Source organism: Tursiops truncatus, chromosome 4, assembly GCF_011762595.2.
Source record: "Tursiops truncatus isolate mTurTru1 chromosome 4, mTurTru1.mat.Y, whole genome shotgun sequence".
NCBI classification, from domain to species: Eukaryota; Metazoa; Chordata; class Mammalia; order Artiodactyla; family Delphinidae; genus Tursiops; species Tursiops truncatus.
This window is the reverse complement of record NC_047037.1, coordinates 72372998-72386511: the sequence shown is the minus strand read 5'-3', so window position 1 is coordinate 72386511 and position 13514 is coordinate 72372998. Positions and strand designations below refer to the sequence as shown.

Sequence of the window (13514 nt, the reverse complement as noted above, 5' to 3'; positions counted from 1 at the left end):
TTATGGTTTTCTCTGGATTTATGCCCAGGAGAGGAATTGCTGGATCATATGGTACTTCTATTTTTAGTTTTTTCAGGAACCTCCATACTGTTCTCTGTAATGGTTGTACCAGTTTACAGTCCCATGAACAGTGTAGGAGGGTTCCTTTTTCTTCACACCCTCTCCAGCATTTATTGTTTGTAGACATTTTGATGATGGCTATTCTGACCAGTGTGAGGTGATACCTCAATGAACTGTTTTAAACTTTTTATTTTATTTATTTATTTTTGGCTACGTTGGGTCTTTGTTGCTGCACACGGGCTTTCTCTAGTTGCAGAGGCTACTCTTTGTTGTGGCGCGCGGGTTTCTCATTGCAGTGGCTTCTCTTGTTGCACATCACGGGCTCTAGGTGCATGGGCTTCAGTAATTGTGGCTCATGGGCTTAGTTGCTCCATAGCATGTGGGATCTTCCCAGACCAGGGATCGAACCCGTGTCCCCTGTCTTGGCAGGCAGATTGTTAACCTTTGCACCACCAGGGAAGTCCCCTCATTGTACTTTTCATTTGCGTTTCTCTAATAATTAGTGACGTTGAACATCTTTTCATGTGCCTCTTGGCCATCTATATGTCTTCTTTGGAGAAATGTCTGTTTAGATCGTCCCATTTTTTGATTGGGTTGTTTGTATTTTTTGATATTGAACTGCATGAGCTGTTTGTATATTTTGGAGATTAATCCCTCGTTGATTGCTTCATTTGCAAATATTTTCTCCTATTCTATGGGTTGTCTTTTCATTTTGTTTATGGTTTCCTTTGCTGTGCAAAAGCTTTTAAGTTTAATTAGGTCCCATTTATTTTTGTTTTTATTTTCATTACTCTAGGAGGTGGATCCAAAAAGATATTGCTGCAGTATGTCAGAGAGTGTTCTGCCTATGCTGTCCTCTAAGAGTTTTATAGTATCCAGTCTTACATTTAGGTCTTTAGTCCATTTTGAGTTTACTTGTGTGTATGGTGTTAGAGAATGTTCTAGTTTTATTCTTTTACATGTAGCTGTCCAGTTTGCCCAGCACCACTTATTGAAGAGACTGTCTTTTCTCCATTGTATATTCTTGCCTCCTTTGTCATAGCTTAGGTGAACATAGGTGCGTGGGTTTATCTCTGGAATTCCCATCCTGTTCCGTTGAGCTATATTTCTGTTTTTGTGCCAGTACCATACTGTTTTGATTACTGTAGCTTTGTAGTATAGTCTGAAGGCTGGGAACCTGATTCCTCCAGCTCCCTTTTTCTTTCTCAAGATTGCTTTGGTTATTTGGGGTCTTTTGTGTTGCCATACAAATTGTAAAATTTTTTGTTCTAATTCTGTGAAAAATGCTATTGGTAATTTGATAGGGATTGCATTGAGTCTGTAAATTACTTTGGTAGTATAGTCATCTGACAATACTGATTCTTCCAATCCAGAAACATGGTATATCTTTCCATCTGTTTGTGTCATCTTTGATTTCTTTCATTAGCATCTTATAGTTTTTCAGAGAACAGGTCTTTTGTCTCCTTAGGTAGGTTTATTCCTAGGTATTTTAGTCTTTCTGATGTGGTGGTAAATGGGATTGTTTCCTATAATTTCCCTTTCTGATCCCTTGTTATAAGTGTATAGAAATGCAACAGATTTCTGTATATTAATTTTGTATCCTGCAACTTTACTGAATTCATTGAGCTCTGGTTGTTTTCTGGTAGCATCTTTAGGATTTTATATGTAGAGCATCATGTCATCTGCAAACGGTGACAGTTTTACTTCTTTTCCAATTTGGATCCCTTTTATTTCTTTTTCTTCTCAAATTGCTGTGGCTAGAACTTCCAAGACTATGTTGAATAAAAGTGGCAAGAGTGGACATCCTTGTCTTGTTCCTGATCTTAGAAGAATTGTTCACCGTTGAGTATGATGTTAGCTGTGGGTTTGTCATATATGACTTTTATTATGTTGAGGTATGTTTCCTCTCTGCCCACTTTCTGAAGAGTTTTTATCATAAATGGAAGTTGAATTCTATCAGAAGTTTTTCTGCATTGATTAAAATGATCATTTGGTTTTTATTCTTCAATTTGCTGTGTGGTATCACACTGATTGATTTGTGGGTATTGAAGAATCCTTACAAACCTGGGTTAAATCCCACTTGATCATGGTGTATGATCCTTTTCATGTATTGTTTGATTCAGTTTCCTAGTATTTTGTCAAGGATTTTTGCGTCTATGTTCATCTGTGTTATTGGCCTGTAACTTTCTATTTTTGTGGTATCCTTGTTGGGTTTTGGTATCAGGGTGATGGTGGCCTCAGAATGAGTTTGGGAGTGTTCTTTCTTCTGCAATTTTTTGGAATAATTTCAGAAGGATAGGTGTTAACTCTTCTCTAAATGTTTGATAGATTTTACCTGTGAAGCTGTCTGGTCCTGGACTTTTGTATGTTGGGAAGTTTTTTAATCACAAATTCAATTCCAGGACTTGTGATTGGTCTGTTCATTTTTTGTATTTCTTCCTGGTTCAATCTTGGAAGATTGCACCTTTCTAAGAAGTTGTCCATTTCTTTTAGGTTGTCCATTTTATTGGCATGTAGTTGCCTGTAGTAGGCTCTTATGGTTCTTTGTATTTCTGTGGCATCAGTTGTAACTTCTTTCTCATTTCTAATTTTATTGATTTGGGCCCTCTCCGTATTTTTCTTGATGAGTCTGGCTAAAGGTTTATCAATTTTATCTTTTCTTTTTTTTTTGGCAGCACTGCATGGCTTGTGGGATCTTAGCTCCCCGACCAGGGACTGAACCCAGGCCTCGGCAGTGAAAGCGCCCAGTCCTGACCACTGGACAAGCAGGGAATTCCCAATTTTGTTTATTTTTTCAAAGACCCAACTTTTAGTTTCATTGATTTTTTCTATAGTTTTCTTCATCTCTATTTCACTTATTTCTGCTCCGATCTTTATGATTTCTTTCCTTCTACTAAGTTTGTGTTTTGTTTGTTCTTCTTTTTTATTTGCTTTAGGTGTAAGGTTAGGTTGTTTATTTGAGATTTTTCTTGTTTCCTGAGGTAAGCTTGTATCACTATAAACTTACCTCTTAGAACTGCTTTTGCTGTGTCCCAAAGGCTTTGGATTGTCATGTTTTCATTTTCATTTGTCTCTAGGCATATTTTGCTTTCCTCTTTGATTTCTTCAGTGATCTGTTGGCTGTTTAGTAACATATTGTTTAGCCTTTACTGTTTTTTTCTTGTAGTTGATTTCTAATCTCGTAGCATGGTCGGAAATGGTGCTTGATATGATTTCAATTTTCTTAAATTTACTGAGGCTTGCCTTATGGCCCAGCATGTGATCTATCCTGGAGAATGTTCCATGTGCACTTGAAAAGAATGTGTATTCTGCTTTCAGATGGAATGTTCTATAAATATCAATGAAATCCCTTTTGGTCTAATGTCTTATTTAAGCCTGTGTTTCTTTACTGATTTTTCTGTCTGGACGATCTATTCATTGATGTAAGTGGGCTGTTAAAGTCCCTTACTATATTGAGTTAACATTTGCCTTATATATTGAGGTGCTCCTATGTTGGGGGCATATATATTTACAATTGTTATATCTTCTTGGATTGATCTCTTGATCATTATGTAGTGTCCTTCTTTGTCTCTTGTAACAGTCTTTATTTTAAAGTCTACTTTGTCTGGTATAAGTATTGCTACTCCAGCTTTCTTTTGATTTCCATTTGCATTGAATACCTTTTTTTCATCCCCTCACTTTCAGTCTGTATGTGTCTCTAGTTCTGAAGTGAGTCTCTTGTAGGCAACATATACCTGGGTCTTGTTTTTGTATCCATTCAGCCAGTTTATGTCTTTTGGCTGGAGCATTTAGTCCGTTTACATTTAAAGTAATTATTGATATGTGTGTTCCTGTTGACATTTTGTTAATTGTTTTGGATTTGTTTTTGTAGATCTTTTTTCCCCTTTCTTCTTTTGTTCTCTTCTTTTGTGATTTGATGGCTATCTTTAGCTTTGTGTTTAGATTCCTTTTTCTTTTTTTGTGTATATCTGTTATAGATTTTTGATTTGTGGTTACTGTGAGATTTTTATATAGCAATATATATATATATATATGTGTGTGTGTGTATATACACACACACACACACACACATATATACACATACTTGTTTTAAGTTGTTGATCCCTTAATTTCAAATACATTTTAGATACCTTCCATTTGTACTCTCTCCTCTCACAACTGCTGTTTTTGATATCATGTTTTACATCTAATTGTTTTGTTTAACCCTTAACTACTTAGTGCAGATACAGATGATATTGCTACTTTTGTTTTTAACCTCCGTACTAGCTTTGTGTGTGGATTAATTCTTGTCTTTACTGTATGTTTTCTCTTACTGATGAGCTCTTTCATTTCATAATTTTCTTGTTTCTAGTTGTGGCCTTTTATTTTTCACCTAGAGAAGTTCCTTTATCATTTATTGTAATGCTGGTTTGGAATTCTTTTAGCTTTTGCTTGTCTGTAAAGCTTTTGATTTCTCCATCAAATCTGAATGAGAGCCTCCCTGGGTAGAGGATTCTTGGTTGTAGTTTCTTCCTTTTCATCACTTTAAACATATTGTGCCACTTCCTTCTGGTCTGCAGAATTTCTGCAGAAAAATCAGCTGATAGCCTTATGGGAGTTCCCTTGTATGTTATTTGTTGCTTTCCCTTGCTGCTTTTAATATTCTCTATCTTTAATTTTTATCATTTTTATTACAACATGTCTTTTGGTTAATCCTGTATGGGACTCTATGCACTTCCTGGACTTGGGTGACTGCTTCCTTTACCATGTTAAGGAAGTTTTCATCTATTATCTCTTCAAATATTATATTTTCTCAGCCCTCAGGCTCTCTTCTCCTGGGATTCCTATAATACGAATACTAGTGCATTTGATGTTGTTCCAGAAGTCTCAAGCTGTCCTCATTTTTTAAATTCTTTTTTCTTTTTTCTGTTCAGCAGCAGTGATTTCCACTACTCTGTCTTCCAGCTCACTGATCTGTTCCTCTGTATCATTTAATCTACTATTGATTCCTCCTTGTGTATTTTTCATTTCAGTTTTTGTATTCTTCATCTTTGTTTGGTTTTTCTTTATATTTTCTAACTCTTTGTTAAAAACATAACTTCTCACTCTGTGCATCCATTCTTCTCCTGAATGCTTTGATCATCTTTACAATCATTGCTCTGAACTGTTTCTCAGGGAGATTGCCTATCTCTACTTCACTTAGTTCTTCTTGGGTTTTATTTTGTTCCTTCATCTGGAACATACTCCTCTGCCACCTCATTTTGTCTAAGTTGCTATCTGTATTTTTATGTATGTGGTATGTTAGTTAAATTTCTCGACCTTGGAAAAGTGACCTTTGTATGCAAGTGACGTCATATGCATCCCAGCGGTGCACTCCCCTCTCATCACCTAAGCTATATGCTTTAGGGAGTCCCCCCTAAGAGGGCTGCAGGGGTTCTTCTGCTGTGGTGGGCTGACTCTGGGGCGGTGTGGTAGGCTTTTTGGCCCCTAGTCTCGTTGGTTGCCTGACCCTTCCGTGTGTGGATGCTGCTGGCTGCTGTTGAGCAGGGCTTGGTCACAAGGTGGCTATTGGTAGAAGCCTAGGGGGCGCCAGGGCTAGTGGTAGCTCACTGGTGGGCAGTGTCAGGATCCTGAAGACGCTGGGTCTGTTGCCCACCCACTGGCAGGTGAAGCCAGGTCCTGGGGTTAATGCTGTGCTACTGGCAGGCAGAGCTGGTTCCTGGAGTCTGGCAGCAGGGCCCAGGGATCCCAGAGCTTGTTTCAGATCATTTGGGGCAGATGGGTTCTTGACACTGTTGGGTATGGGGGCCAGGGTGTCCCACAGGTTACATTGGCCTGCTAGTGGGCAGGGCCACGGCCCAGCTGGTCCCAGGGTAGGGTCTGACCTGCTGGTGGTGGTCTGCAGGGTACAGGATCATAGTTTTCTTGCTTCTGGCGCCTGCCCACTGGTAGGTGGAGCTGGGTCTTGGCACTCTGGTGGGCAGGGCCATGTCTAGAGGCGTATCTAGAGGTGGCTGTGGGCTCAGGAAGTCTTTAGGAATTCTGTTTGCTGATGGGTGGGGCTGTCTCCCTGCCCAGTTAGTTGTTTGGCCTGAGGTGTCCTAGCACTGGCACCTACAGGCTGTTGGGTGGGGCCAGCAGCCACCAGTAGCAGTGCTCATGCAGCTGAATGCCCCCCAAAATGTCTGCATGCAGCCAGTGTCCATGTCCCCAGGGTGAGTTTCAGCCATCTCCCCACAACCCCCGCCACCTCTCCAGGAGGCTCTCTAAGACCAGCAGGTAAGTCTGGCCCAGGCTCCTATCAAATTCCTCTTTTTGCCATGTGTCCTGGTGCACATGAGATTTTATGTGTGCCCTTTAAGAGTGAAATCTCTATTTTCCCCAGTCTGATGGGGCTCCTGTAATTAACCCTGTGGCCTTAAAGCCAAGTGCTCTGGGGGCTTGTCTTCTTTGTGCTGGACCCCTGGGCTGGGGAGCCTGATGTGGAGGTCAGAACTCTCACTCCTGTGGGAGGACCTCTGCAGTGTATTTATTTTCTAATTTGTGGGCCACCCACCTAGGGCATATGAAATTTGATTATATTGCAAGTCTGCTCTTTCTACCCATCTCATTGTGGTTGCTTCTTTATGTCTTTAGTTGTAGAAGGTCTTTTCTTGTAGTTTCCAGTCTTTTTCACTGATGGTTGTTCTGCAGATAGTTGTGATTTTGGTGTGCTTGTGAGAGGAGGTGAGCCTCAGATCTTTCTACTTTCCCATCTTGGCTGCTCTCCTCTTCATTCTTTTTTCTTTCTGCTCTTCAGACTGGATAATTCCAATTGCTTTATCTTTAAGTTCACTAATACTTTCTTCTGTCTGCTCAAATTTGCTGTTGAATAACTCTAGTGAGTTTCTCATTTCTGTTATTTCACTTTTAAGCTCCAGCATTTATTTGGTCCTTTTTATAATTTCTATGTTTTTACTGATATTTTCATTTGTTCTACATAGTTTTCCTGATTTCCTTTACTTCTTTGCCCATGGCTTCCTTTAGCTCATTGAGCATGTTAAGTCAACTGTCTTAAATATCTTTAATAATTCCAGTGTCTGGGCTTCCTCAGGGATGGTTTCTGTCGAAATCTTTTTCCCCCCATGATCGGGCTATACTTTCCTGTTTCTGTTTCCTGTAACTCTTTTATTGAGAACCAGATATATTGAGCATTATGTTGTTTTAACTCTGAAATCTAATTCTCCCTCTCCTCAGGAATTGGTAAATCTTGCTAGTTGAGGGCTGGAGCCATCGTTGTGACTTCTCCAAACGATTTTTGCAAAGTGTGTATTCCTTGTTTTGTGTGGTCACTGAAGTTTCTGTCTGATATCTCTACAGTCAGCCAGTAAGCTGACAAATATTTCCTCAAATGTCTGGCTCCCAAAGGGAAATACTGTCTCTAATCCCCTGTAAACCACTTTAGTTCATGGGGGTTGAAACAATGGCCAACCTTTGTGCTGGCCCCTCAGTGATCAAAAGCAGCAATTATCAATCAAAACACACAATCCTAATATTTGGAGGACAAGTTTCTTATTGTCCAGGAAGCTGCACCAGGAATATGGGCCACCACCTCTCCTTTCTGCTCCCCGCTTCAGAGAATGGTAGTGGAGGAATGGTAGCCACTATATGAAAGACCAACATTCCCAAGAATTTACTGATTTACCAGTCTCTTCATCAAGCTCTACCCTGAACACTGCAAGTATTTATCTAGACTCCAGAATTCCAAAATAGTTGCTTTAGACAGTTCTTGCCAGCTCAGTAGTTGTTTAGGTGGAGAAATGGCTTCCTTCCCTGACATCATTCCATTTCTTTTTATTGCCAAATAATATCACATTGTAGGCTTATACCACATTTTGTTTATTCATTCATCAGGTAATGGACATTTGGGTTGTTTTCAATTTTTAACTATTATGAATAATGCTTCTATGAACAATCACTTATAAATTTTTGTGTGGACTTGTGTTTTTATTTCTCTTGGGTGTATACATAGGCATGAAATACCTGGGTGTAATGATTACTATTGTTAACAATTATTACTATTATTAACCTTGCATTCCTAGAATAAACCCTACATGGTCATAATATATTATCCTTTTATATATTGTTGGATTCAATTTGCTAGTCTTTTGTTAAGAGTTTTTGCATCTACATTCATGATAATATTGGTCTGTAAATTTTGTTTTTGTAATGTCTTTGTCAGGTTTTGGTATGTTATACTGACATCAATAGTTTCCTCTGCCTCTATTTTCTGAAAAAGTTTGTGTAAGGTTAGTGATAGTCCTTCCTTGAATGTCTGATAGACTTCACCAGTGAAACTGAGTCTAGAGTTTTCTTTATGGAAAGTTACGATAAATTCTGTTTATTTGCTAGAGGGCCATTCAGATTTCCTGATTTTTTCTTGTATTAATTTTGATAATTAAATTTGTTAGTACATTTGTCTACTTCACATAAGTGGTCTAATTTGTTGGCATAAAATTGTCCGTGATATACCTTTACTATCCTTTAATGTCATAGGATCTGTAGTGATAACCTTTTTCATTCTTGATATTGGTAATTGTTTTCCATCATTTTTTTTTCTTCATTGCTCTAGCTAGGGGTTTTTCTATTTCATTTTTCATTCCAAAGAATCAGATTTTGGCTTTGTTAATTTTATCTATTGTATGATTTTCATGTCATTGATTTTTGTTCTTTATTGTATTTCCTTTCTTCTATTTCATGTGAGCTTACTTTGCTTTTCTTTCTCTAACTTATTAAGATGGAAACTTAGGTCATTGATTTTAGATGTTTTTCTAATATAATTATTTAAAACTATAAGCTTCCCTCTAAGCCATGACTATTCAATAGCACTTTCTGCAGTGATGGAAGTATTCTGTTTTCTGCTGTCCAGTACAGTAGCCACTAGCCATATGTAACTATTGAGCACTTGATATGTGGCCAGTGTGTCTGAAGAATTGAACTTTTGTATTAATTTAAATTTAGTCACATGTATCCAGTGGCTTCTGTAATGAGCAGTGCATCTCCAAGCACTGCTTTACCTGCATCCACAATTTTATGTTGTAATTATCATTAAATTTAAAATATTTTCTAATTTCCCTTGTGACTTCATCTTTTTGATGAATAAATTATTTACAACTGTGCTGTTTAATTTCCTGAGGTTTTGGGGGTTTCTGGATATGTTGTTACTGATTTTAAATTTTTAATTTAATTCCTTTGTGATCAGAGAACACACCATGTATAATTTCAATACTTTTTAATCTGAGCCTTGTAGAGCCCAGCATATGGTCTATCTTGAATTTACCATGCATACCTCAAAAAAAATAGTATTTTGCACTTGTTGGATGTAGTGTCCTATAAACATCAGTTAGATTGAGGTGGCTGATAAAGTGGTTCAGATCTTTGTCCTGATTTGTCTAATTGTTCTAATGACTTCTAAGAAGTGGGTGTTAAATCTACTATGGCAGAATTATGTTTCTCCCCACAATGCTATAAACTTTTAATTCATGTATTTAAGGCTATCAGGCATCCTACATACATATTTATAATTGTACTATCTTCCCAATGAATTGTCCTGTTTATCATGAAACGTTCCTATTTTTATCTATGATAATCTTTGTCTTAAAGTCTATTTTTATCTGGTGTTTATATAGCCATTCTAGTCTTATTATGCTAATTTACATGTTCTTTGTTTTCCATCCTTTAACTTTCAACTTATCTGTGTTTTTAAAGTGTTTCTCGTAGGCAGCATTTAAATGAACTTTTTGATTAGAATGTTAACGTGTCACTGATGTAATTATTGATATAGTTGGACCTTGGCATATTTTATTAGTTTTTTGTTTGTCCTCTGTTTTTGTCCTTACCAACTCACGTTTTTTTTTTTAAGGTCACTTCTCCCAGCTTTACTCCCATCCACAGTCTGTTTGCCTGTGTTTACTTTTTAAGTCATCAGGTGGGTTTCTTTTCCTTTCTTTTTTTTCTATTTTACTCAGAGTTTATCATCGTAAGCAGTGGAGGGATGGGTTATAGGGGCTTACATTGTGATACTGGAACCAAAACTCCTTTCATGAAGGTTTCACGGCTACTCTCACTTATGCATAGACTACTTTGAAAGCAGACGCAAGAAATTGGTGATTGTGGATATTTAGAGGGAGAAATTGTGGGGGCCAAGAGGAAAAACTTTTCAATACAGACCCTTCTGCACTTTGACCATTAGTATGTAAACATTTTTCAAAAAAGGCATTAACAACTAGTCAAAATAATCAATCTGGGATGGATTAAACATTAGGTAGTTTGAAGGACAGATGTAGCCAACTACAAAGGCTTTAACTCAAGCACCTAAGAAGGTAAGCCCATTGATAGCTACAAGGAAGATAACGGTATTTGATGTGTTCAATTCCAAGCGAAGGTATATGTTGCAGATAACCAACCATATGTCTCTTCAAATATTTGTTTAGGGCTGCCTCCTGGCCCATCACCTTTCACAAGGCACATTTTCCTTAGAATACAGTCATCTATTGTCTTGATTTTTTTCCAGGCTGTGCACGTGGCTACTAATTCTGACAGGGGAAAGCTTGGACATAGGTGAGGCAATTAAAAGGATTCCCAATTCTAGGGGCTGCAATTCCTGCAAGCGTACTGAAGAATTCTGGCTGGCACTTGTAGCTACGAGATTCAGTTGTATAATGGTTTTTTTGGTAATTGCTTAGTAGAAAGCCTGTAAAATAAAACCCTTACCAATTATGCCTTTTACTATAGAGCAGCAGTGTCCACTAACCATTAGCTATTGAGCACTCGAAATAGGGGTAGCCCAAATTGTGATGTGATAAGCACAATGGATTTTGAAGACTTAGTATGGAAAAAGGAATATAAAATGTCTTGGCAATAGTTTTTAATGTGTACCTGTTAAAATAATAGCATTTTGAATATATTGATTTCAAATATACTAAAATTTCATGTTTCTTTTTAGGTTTTTAATGTGGCTAAAAATTAAAATTAGATAGGTAACTCACCTATTTTGGAGGGGGAGGGGAGACAAAATAGGTCCTGCTAGAGTTTTCTTTTTTTTTAATTGAAGTATAGTTGATTTACAATGTTGTTAGCTTCAGGTGTACAGCAGTGATTCAGTTTTATATATATATTCTTTTTCAGATTCTTTTTCCTTATAAGTTATTATAAAATATTGAGCATAGTTCCCTGTGCTATACAGTAGGTCCTTGTTGGTTATCTATTTTATACATAGTATTGTGTTTATGTTAATCCCAAACTCCTAATTTATCCTTTTCCCTCCCCCCTTTCCCCTTTGTTAACCATAAGTTTGTTTTCCATGTCTGCGGGTCTGTTTATGTTTTGTACATAGGCTCATTTGTATCTTTTGTTTTTTGGGTTTTTTTAGATTCCACATATAAGTGATATATGATATTTGTCTTTCTCTGTCTAGCTTACTTCACTTACCATGATAATCTCTAGGTCCATCCATGTTGCTGCAAATGGCGTTATTTCATTCTTTTGTATGACTGAGTAGTATTCCACTGTATACCAGATATACCACATCTTCTTTATCCATTCATCTGTCCATGGGCATTTAGGTTGCTTCTGTCTCAGCTATTGTAGATAGTGCTGGCTATGAACATTGGGGTACACATATCTTTTCGAATTATGGTTTCCTCCAGATATATGCCCAGGAGTGGGATTGCTGGGTCATGTGGTAGCTCTATTTTTAGTTTTCTAATGAACCTCCATACTGTTTTCCATAGTAGCTGCACCAATTTACATTCCCACCAACAGTGTAGGAGGATTCCCTTTTCTCCACACCCTCTCCAGCATTTATTATTTATAGATTTTTTTGATGGCCATTCTGACTGGTGTGAGGTGGTACCTCATTGTCATTTTGATTGGCATTTCTCTAATAATTAGTGATGTTGAGCATCTTTTCATGTGCCTTTTGGCCATCTGAATGTCTTCTTTGGAGAAACATCTATTTAGATCTTCTGCCCATTTCTTTATTGGGTTGTTTTTTTGATACTGAGCTGTATGAGCTGTTTGTATATTTTGGAAATTAATCCAAAACAAAAAGACAACCTACAGAATGGGAGAAAATATTTGCAAATGATGTGACCTGCTAGAGTATTCTTACTGAAAACCAATGACCAATTGGACAACCACATGCAAAAAAAATGAACCATATACCCTTTAGAAAAATTACCTGAAAATAGCTCAGACCTAAATGTTAAATGGAAAACTAAAACTCCTAGAAGATGACACAGGGAAAAACCTAGATGGGTTTGGTGATCCATGAAAGAAATAAGTGATAAGCTGGACTTCTTTAAAATTAAAAAATTCTGCTCTGCAAAAGACACTTTCAAGAGAATGAGAAGACAAACCACAAACTGGGGAAAAATACTTGTAAAACACATATCTAATAAAGGACTGTTGTCTAAAATATACAAAGAAATTCTTAAAACTCAACAATAAGAAAACAAACAACCTGCTTAAAATAGGAGCAAAAGATCTGAACAGACACTTCACCAAAGATATACACTTGGTAAATAAGAGTATAAAACATCTTGTCATTAGGGAAATACAAATTAAAATGAGATACCACTACACACCTACTAGAATGGCCAAAATCCAAAACACCGACTCCACCAAATGCTGACAAGGACATGGAACAACAGGAACTCTCATTCACTGCTAGTGGGAATGCGAAATGGTATAGTTACCTTGGAAGACAGTTTGGAAGTTTCTTACAAAACTAAAGATACTCTTCCCATATAATCCAGCAATTGCACTCCTTGGTATTTACCCAAATGAACTAAAACTTATGTCCACAAAAAACCTGTACACGTTTATGGTAGCTTTACTCGTAATTGCCAAAATTTGGAAGCAACAAAGATGTTCTTTGGTAGGTGAATGGAGAAATAAACTGTTACATCCAGACAATGGAATATTATCCAGCACTAAAAAGAAATGACCTATCAAGCCATGAAAAGACACAGAGGAATCTTAAATGCATATTACTAAGTGAAAAAAGCCAATCTGAATAAGCTAGATTGAATGAATTATATGATTCTAACTATATGACATTCTGGAAAAGGCAAAACTATGGAGACAGTAAAAATATCAAGGGTTGCCAGGGGTTCCTGGGAAGGGAAGATGAAGAGGCAGAGCACAGAGGATTTTCAGGGCAGTAAAATTATTCTGTGTCATACCATAATAGTAAAAATGTCATTATACATTTGTCCAAACCCATAGGATGTACACCACCAAGAGTGAATCGTAATGTCAACTATGGACGATAATGATGTGTCAAGTGAGGTTCATTGATTGTGACAAAGGTACTTCTTGGGGGTGGGGCTCTCAGGATGTCAATAGTGGGGGAAACTGGGGTGGGAGCAGTGTGCAGGCAGGGAATATATGGGACCTCTCTGTACTTTCTGCTCAGTTTTCCTGGGAACCTA

General features: G+C 37.5%; 1 long non-coding RNA gene across 3 annotated transcripts in view; it reads left to right on the top strand.

Moving 5' to 3' along the window:
* Positions 1 to 13514, top strand: part of LOC109547866 (uncharacterized) — a 56078-nt gene that overhangs the window by 10310 nt on the left and 32254 nt on the right. The window contains exons 4-6 of one of the 3 annotated variants that reach the window (XR_004526380.2): positions 9941 to 10006; positions 10592 to 10638; positions 13309 to 13391. This is a non-coding gene — a long non-coding RNA (uncharacterized lncRNA). The remainder of the gene's footprint in view (positions 1 to 9940; positions 10007 to 10591; positions 10639 to 13308; positions 13392 to 13514) is intronic. The other 2 variants (XR_004526385.2, XR_004526383.2) reach the window with 2 other exon arrangements.